The sequence below is a fragment of the Solanum lycopersicum genome, chromosome 8 (genome assembly GCF_036512215.1).
Source record: "Solanum lycopersicum chromosome 8, SLM_r2.1".
NCBI lineage: Eukaryota > Viridiplantae > Streptophyta > Magnoliopsida > Solanales > Solanaceae > Solanum > Solanum lycopersicum.
In genome coordinates, this window is record NC_090807.1 from 11,853,766 (window position 1) to 11,862,785 (window position 9,020).

A 9,020-nucleotide genomic window follows, 5' to 3' on the forward strand; every position below is an offset into this window, starting at 1 on the left:
GCCACACCCGATGTCGTTTTACTGAGTGTGTTGTCCAAAGGCATTGATGCCATGTAACACCCGACGTCAATTGACCGTGTGTGCTGTCCAAAAATGGTGATGTCATGCCATGCCCAACGTCGCTTGACCGTGTTTGCTGCCCATAGGCGATGATAAAATGCCACGCATGACATCGTTCAACTGTGTGTGCTGTCCAAAGAGGTGATTTCATGCCACGCCTGACATCGTTCGACCGTGTGTGCTTTCCAAGGGCGGTGATTTCATGCCACAGCCGACGTTTCCGACCGTGTGTGCTGTCCAAGGGCGGTGATGTCATGCCACGCCCGACGTTGCCAACTGTGTGTGCAGTCCAAGGGAGGTGATGTCATGCCACGCCCGTCATTGCCGACCGTGTGTGCTGTCCAAGGGTGGTGATGTCATGCCACGCCTGACATCGTTCGACCGTGTGCGCTTTCCAAGGGCGGTGATGTAATGCCACAGCCGACGTTTCCGACCGTGTGTGCTGTCCAAGGGCGGTGATGTCATGCCACGCCCGAAATTACCGACCGTGTGTGTTCTCCAAGGGCGGTGATGTCATGCCACGCCCGACGTTGCCGACTGTGTGTGTTGTCCAAGGGCGGTGATGTCATGCCACGCCCAACATTACCGACTATGTGTGCTGTCAAAGGGCAGTGATGTCATGCCACACCCAATGTTACCATTCGTGTGTATTGTCCAAGGGTGGTGATGTCATTCCACGCTCGACATTACCGACCGTGTGTGCTGTCCATGGGCGGTGATGTCGTGCAACGCCCGACGTTGCCAACCGTGTGTGCTGTCAAAGGGCGGTGATGTCATGCCACACCCGTTATTACCGACCGTGTGTGCTGTCCAAGGGTGGTGATGTCATGCCACGCCCGACGTTGCCGACCGTGTGTGCTGTCCAAGGGTGGTGATGTCATGCCACACCCGATGTTGCCGTCCGTGTGTATTGTCCAAGGGCGGTGATGTCATTCCACGCCCGACATTATCGATCGTGTGTGCTGTCCATGGGTGGTGATGTCGTGCAACGCCCGACGTTGCCAACCGTGTGTGTTGTCCAAGGGTGGTAATTCCAATCCACGCCCGACGTTGTTTGAACGTGTGTGCTTTCCAAAGACGGTGATGGCATGTCATGCTCGACGTCATTCTACCGTGTGTGCTGCCTTAAGGCAATGATGGCATGCCACGCCCGACGTCGTTCGATCGTGTGTGCTGCCCAAGGGCGGTGATGTCGTGCCATGCCCGACGTCGTTCGACCGTGTGTGCTGTCCAAGGGAAGTGATGTCATGAAACTCCCGACATCATTCGAATGTGCGTGCAATCCAAGGGTGGTGATGTCATGTCATGCCCGACGTCGTCCGACCGTGTGTGCTGTCCAAGGGCGGTGATGTCATGCCACACCCGATGTTGCCGTCCGTGTGTATTGTCCAAGGGCGTTGATGTCATTCCACGCCCGACATTATCGATCGTGTGTGTTGTCCATGGGCGGTGATGTCGTGCAACGCCCGACGTTGCCAACGTGTGTGCTGTCCAAGGTGGTAATGTCAAGCCACGCCCAACGTCGTTCGACTATGTGTTCTTTCCAAAGGCGGTGATGGCATGTCATGCCCGACGTCGTTGCACATTGTGTGCTTTCCAAAGGCGATGATGGCTTGCCAAGCCATACTTCATTCTACTGTGTGTTCTGTCCAAAGGCGGTGATATTATGCCACGCCAGACGTAGTCCGACCGTGTTTGCTGCCCAAGGGCGGTTATGTCATGCCACTCTCGATGTGGTCCGACCGTGTGTACTGTCCAAGGGCGGTGATGTCATGCCACGCCCGACGTTGCCGTCCGTGTGTTCTGTCTAAGGGCAGTGATGTCATGCAACTCCCGACGTTGTTTGACCGTGCGTGCAGTCCAAGGGTGGTGATGTAATGCCACGCCCAACGTCGTCCGACCGTGTGTGCTTTCCAAGGGAGGTTATGTCATGCCACGACCAACGTTGCCGACCGTGTTTGCAGTCCAAGGGTGGTGATTTCATGCCACGCCTGACTTTGTCAGTGTTTGCTGCCCAACAGCGATGATGGCATGCCAAACCCGATGTCGTTCGACCGAGTGTGTTGTCCAAAGACGGTGATGGCATGTCACGCTCGATGTCGTTCGATCGTGTGTGCTGTCCAAACGCGGTGATGTCATGCCACGCGCGACGTAGTTCGACCGTATGTGCTGTCTAAGGGCGGTGATGTCATGTGACGCCCGACATTTCTGATCGTGTGTGCTGTCCAAAGGCGGTGATGACATGTTACGCCCGACGTCATTCGACCATGTATGTTGTCCAAGGGCAGTGATGGCATATCACGCACGACGTTGTCGACCGTGTGTGCTGTCCAAAGGCAGTGATGTCATGCCACGCCCGACGTTGCCGACTGTGTGTGCTGTCCAAGGGCAGTGATGTCATGCCATGCCCGACGTGTCCAACCGTGTGTGTTGTCCAAGGGCGGTGATGTCATTCCACGTCCGACGTCGTCCGATCGTGCGTGCAGTCCAAGGGCGGTGATGTCATTCCATGCCCGACATCGTTCGACCGTGTATGCTATCCAAAGGCAGTGATTTCATGCCACGCCCTACGTCGTCCGACTTTGTGTACTGTCCAAGGGCGGTGATGTCATGCCACGCCCGACGTTGCCGACCTTGTGTGTTGTCCAAGGTGGGGATGTCATGCCTTGCCTGACGTCGTCCGACTATGTGCGTTGTCCAAGAGCGGTAATGTCATGCCACGCCCAATGTTGCTGACCATGTGTGCGGTCCAAGGGCGGTGATTTCATGCAACGTCTGACATCGTTCGACTGAGTGTGTTTTTCAAGGGCGGTGATGGCATGCCACACCTGACGTCGTCTGACCGTGCGTGCAGTGCAAGGGTGGTGATGGCATGTCATGCCCAACTTCGTTCGACCGTGTGTGCTGTCCAAAGGCGGTGATGTCATGCCACGCCCAACGTCGTTTGAGCATGAGTGCTGCCCAAAGGCGATGATGGAATGCCATGCCCAATGTCGTTCGACCATGTGTGTTGTCCAAAGGCGGTGATTTCATGCCACACCCGGCGTTGTCGACCGACTGTCCTGTCCAAGAGGCGGTGATGTTATGCCACGCCCGACGTCGTCTGACTATGCGTGTATTCCAAGGGAGGTGATATCATGCCACGCCCGATGTCGTTCCATCGTGTGTGCTGCCCAACCGCAATGATGACATGTCACACCAAACGTCGTTCGACCGAGTGTGCTGTCCAAAGGCGGTGATGGCATGTCACGCCCGACTTCGTTCGACTGTGCGTGCAGTCCAAGGGTGGTGATGTCATGCCACGCCCGACGTCGATTGACTGTCTGTATTGTCCAAGGGAGGTGATGTCATGCCACGACCGACGTCGTCCAACCGTGTGTGCTGTCCAAGGGCGGTGATGGCATGCCATGCCTAATGTTGTCGACCTTGTGTGCTATCCAAGGGCGGTGATGTCATGCCACGCCCGACGTTGCCGTCCGTGTGTGCTGTCCGAGGGCAGTGATGTCATGCCACGCCCGAGGTTGTCTAACCGTGCGCATAGTCCAAGGACGGTGATGTCATGCCACGCCCGAGGTCGTTCGACCGTGTGTGTTGTCCAAGGGCGGTGATGTCATGCCGCGCCCGACGTTGCCGACCGTGTGTGCAATCCAAGGGCGGTGATGTCATGCCACGCCCGACGTCGTCCAACCGTGCGTGCAGTCCAAGGAGGTTGATGTCAAGCCAAACCCGACGTCGTTGGACTGTGTGTGCTTTCTAAAGGCGGTGATGGCATGTCATGTCCAACGTCGTTCGATCGTGTTTGCCGTCCATGGGCTATGATGTCATGCCACCCCCGACGTCGTTCGACCGTGTGTGCTGCCCAAAGGCGTTGATGGCATGCCACGCCCGACGTTGTTCGACAGTGTGTGGTGTCCAAAGGCGGTGATATCATGCCATGCCCGAATTAATCTGACCGTGTGTGTTGTCGAAAGGCGGTGATGGCACGTCACGCCCGACGTCATTCGATCGTGTGTGCTGTCCAAGGGCGGTGATGTCATGCCACGCCCGACGTTGCCGACCGTGTGTGCTGTCCAAGGGATGTGATGTCATGCCACGCCCGACGTCATTCGACTGTGTGTGCTGCCCTAAGGCGGTGATGTCATGCCACGCCCGACCTTGCCGACCGTGTGTGCTGTCCAAAGGCGGTGATGGCATGTCACGCCCGACGTCGTTCGATCGTGTGTGATGCCCAAAGGCGATGCTAGAATGCCACGCCCGACGTCGTTCAACAGTATGTGCTGTCCAAGGGCGGTGATGGCTTGCCACGCTTGACGTTGCCGACCTTGTGTGTTGTCCAAGGGCGGTGATTTCATGCCACGCCCTAAGTTGCCGACCGTGTGTGCTTTCCAAGGGGGTGATGTCATACCTTGCCAACGTCGTCCGACCGTGCGTGCAGTCCAAGGACGGTGATGTCATGCCACGCCTGACGTCATTCGACTGTGTGTGCTGTCCAAGGGCGGTGATAACAAGCCACGCCCGACGTCGTCAGACCGTGTTGGTTGTCCAATGGAGGTGATGTCATGCCACGCATGACATCGTTCGACCATGTGTGCAGTCTAAGGGTGGTGATGGCATGCCACGCCTGACATCGTTCGACCGTGCGTGCAGTCTAAGGGCGGTGATGTCGTGCCATGCCCGATGTCATTCCACCGTGTGTGCTGTCCAAGGGCGGTGATAACATGCCACGCTCAACGTTGTCCGACCGTGTGTGCAGTCCAAGAGAGGTGATGTCATGCCACGCCCGATATCGTTCGAATGTGTGTGATGCCCAACGGCGATTATATCATGCCACACCTGACGTCGTTCGACCGAGTGTGCTGTCCAAAGGCGGTGATGACATGTCACGCCTGATGTCGTTCGATCGTGTGTGCTATCTAAAGGCGGTGATGTCGTTCCCCACCCTATGTCGTTCGACCGTGTGTGCTGCGCAAAGGCGATGATGGAATGCCACGCCCGACGTCGTTCGACCGTGTGTGCTATCCAAAGGCGGTGATGTCATGCCACACCTGATGTAATCTGATCGTGTGTGCTGCCCAGGGGCGTTGATGTCATGCCACGCGTGATGTAGTCCGACCGTATATGCTATCCAAGGGCGGTGATGTCATGCCACGCCCGACGTAGTCCGACCGTGTGTGCTGCCCAAAGGCAATGATGGCATGCCACTCCCGACATCCATGCCCGACGTCATTCGACCGTGTGTGCTATCCAAGGGCAGTGATGTCATTCCACGCCCGACGTTGTCTGACCATCTATGCTTTCCAAGGGCGGTGATGGCACGCCACGCCCGACGTTGCCGACCATGTGAGCTGTCCAAGGGCGGTGATGTCATGCCACGCCTGACATCGTTCGACCGTGCATGCTGTCCAAGGGCTGTGATGTCAAGCCACGCCCGACGTCGTTCGACTCTATGTGCTGTCCAAAGGCGGTGATGGCATGTCACGCCTGACGTCGTTCGATTGTGTTTGGCGTCTATGGGCTATGATGTCATGCCACGCCCGACGTCGTTCGATTGTCTGTGCTGCCCAAAGGCGATGATATCATGCAACGCCCGACGTAGTCCGACCGTGTGTGCTGTCCAAAGGCGATGATGGCATGCCACGCTCGACGTTGTTCGACCGTGTGCGGTGTCCAAAGGCGGTGATGTCATTCCATGCCCGACGTTGTCCGACCATGTGTGTTGTCTAAATGTGGTGATGGCACGTTACGCCCGACGTCGTTCGACCGTGTGTGCTGTCCAAAGGCAGTGATTTCATGTTACGCCCGACGTCGTTCAACCGTGTGTGCTGTCCAAAGGCGGTGATGTCATACCACACCCGACGTTGCCGACCTTCTGTGCTGTCCAAGGGCGGTGATGTCATGCCACGCCCGACGTCCTCTAACCGTGCGTGTAGTCCAAGGGCGGTGATTCCAATCCACGCCCGACGTTGTTTGAACGTGTGTGCTTTCCAAAGACGGTGATGGCATGTCATGCCCGACGTCGTTCTACCGTGTGTGCTGCCTTAAGGTAATGATGGCATGCCACGCCCGACGTCGTTCGATCGTGTGTGCTGCCCAAGGGCGGTGATGTCGTGCCACGTCCGACGTCGCTCGATCGTGTGTGCTGTCCAAGGGAAGTGATGTCATGAAACTCCCGACATCATTCGACCGTGCGTGCAATCCAAGGGTGGTGATGTCATGTCATGCCCGACGTCGTCCGACCGTGTGTGCTGTCCAAGGGCGGTGATGGCATGCCGTGCCCGACGTTGCCGACCGTTGTGCTGTCCAAGGGCAGTGATGTCATGCCTTGCCCGACGTTGCCGAACATGTGTGCTGTCCAACGACGGTGATGTCATGCCACGCCCGACGACTTCCGACCATACGTGCAGTCCAAGGGAGGTGATTTCATGCCACACCCGACGTTGTTCGACCGTGTGTGCTGCCCAACGGCGATGATGGCATGCCACACCCGTTGTCATTTTACTGAGTGTATTGTCCAAAGGCGGTGATGGCATGTCACGCCCGACGTTGTTTGACCATAAGTGCTGGTCAAAGGCATTAATGTCATGCCACGCCCAACTTCGTTCGACCGTGTGTGCTTTCCAAAGGCGATGATGGCATGAACCGCCCGATGTCATTCGATCGTGTGTGCCATCTAAGGGCGGTGATGTAATACCACGCCCGACGTTGTTCGACTGTGTGTGCTGTCCAAAGGCGGTGATGGCATGTAACGCCTGACGTCGTTCGACCGTGTGTGCTGTCCAAAGGCGGTGATGTTATGCCACGCCCGACGTTGCCGATCGTGTGTGCTATCCAAAAGCGGTGATGTCATGCCACGCCCGACGTTGCCGACACTGTGTGCTGTCTAAGGGCGGTGATGTCATTCCACGCCCAACGTCGTCTGACCCTGCGAGCAGTCCAAGGGCGGTGATGTCATACCACGCCCAACGTGGTCCAATTGTTCGTGCAGTCCAAGGGCGGTGATGTCATGACACGCCCGACGTCGTTCGATCGTGTGTGCTGTCCAAGGGAGGTGATGTTATGACACACCCAACGGTGATGATGGCATGCCACACCTGATGTCATTTTACCGAGTGTGTTTTCCAAAGGCGGTGATGGCATGTCACACCCGACGTCGTTCGACCGTGTGTGCTGTCTAAAGGTAGTGATGTCATGCCACGCCCAACGTCGTTAGACCGTGTGTGCTGCCCATTGGCGATGATGGATTGCCACGCCCGACGTCGTTCGACCGTGTGAGTTGTCCAAAGGCGGTGATGACATGCCACGCCCGAAGTACTCCGATCGTATGTGTTGCCCAAGGGCGGTGATGTCATGCCACGCCCGACGTTGCCGACCGTGTGTGCTGTCCAAGGGCGGTGATGTCATGCCACGCCCGACAACTTTCGACCATGCGTGGAGTCCAAGGGAGGTGATGTCATGCCACGCCCAACGTCGTTCGACCTTTTGTGCTGTCCAAACGAGGTGATATTATGCCGCGCCCGACGTCGTCTGACCGTGTGTGTTGTCCAAGGGCTGTGATTCATGCCACCCCTGACATTGCCGACCGTGTATGCTGTCCAAGGGAGGTGATGTCATGCCACGCCCGACGTTGCCGACCGTGTGTGCTGTCCAAGAGCAGTGATGTCAAGCCACGCCCGACGTCGTTCGACCGTGCGTGCTTTCCAAGGGTTGTGATGTCATGCCACGCCCGACGTCATTCGACCGTGTGTGCTGTCCAAGGGCGGTGATGTCAAGCCACGCGCGACGTCGTCCGACAGTGTGTGCGGTCCAAGGGAGGTGATGTCATGCCACGCTCGATGTCGTTCAGCCGTGTGTGCTGTCCAACAGTGATGATATCATGTCACACCTGATGTCGTTCGACCGAATGTGATGTCCAAAGAAGGTGATGGCAAGTCACGCCCGACGTCGTTCGATCGTTTGTGCTGTCCAAAGGTGGTGATGTTGGCCACGCCCAACATCGTTCGACCTTATGTGCTGTCCAAAAGAGGTGATATTATGCCACGCACGACGTCATCCGACCGTGTGTGCTGTCCAAGGGCGGTGATGTCATGCCACGCCCGATGTTGCCGACTGTGTGTGTTGTCCAAGGGCGGTGATGTCGTGCAACGCCAGACAACGTTCGACCGTGTGTGTTGTACAAGGGCAGTGATATCATTCCATGCCTGACATAGTCCGACCGTGTGTGCAGTCCCAAAGCGGTGATTACATGTTAAGCACGACGTCGTTAGATCGTGTGTGTTGTCCAAGGGCAGTGATGGCATATCACTCCCGACGTTGCCGACCGTGTGTACTGTCAAAGGGCGGTGACATCATGCCACGCCCGACGTCATTTGATCGTTTGTGCTGCTCAAAGACGATGATGGCATGCCACGCCCGACATCGTCCCACCATGCGTGCTGTCCAAGGGAGGTGATGTCATGCCACGCCCGACGTCGTTCGACCACGTATGCTGCCCTAGGGCGGTGATGACATGCCACGACCGACGTTGCCGACCGTGTGTGCTGTCCAAGGGCGGGGATGTCATGCCACGCCCGATGTCGTCCGACTGTGTGTGTTGTCCAAGAGCGGTGATGTCATGCCACGCCCGACGTTGCCGACCATGTGTGCGGTCCAAGAGAGGTGATCTCATGCCACGCCATACGTCAATCGATGGTGTGTGCTTCCCAAAGGCGATGATTGCATGAACCACCCGACGTCATTCGACCGTGTGTGCCGTCTAAGGGCGGTGATGTCATACCACGCCCGACGTCGTTCGACTGTGCGTGCTGTCCAAAGGCGGTGATGGCATGTAACGCCTGACGTCGTTCGACCCTGTGTGCTGTCCAAAGGCGATGATGTTATGCCACGCATGACGTTGCCGATCGTGTGTGCTGTCCAAGGGTGGTGATGTCATGCCACGCCTGACGTTGCCGACTGTGTGTGAT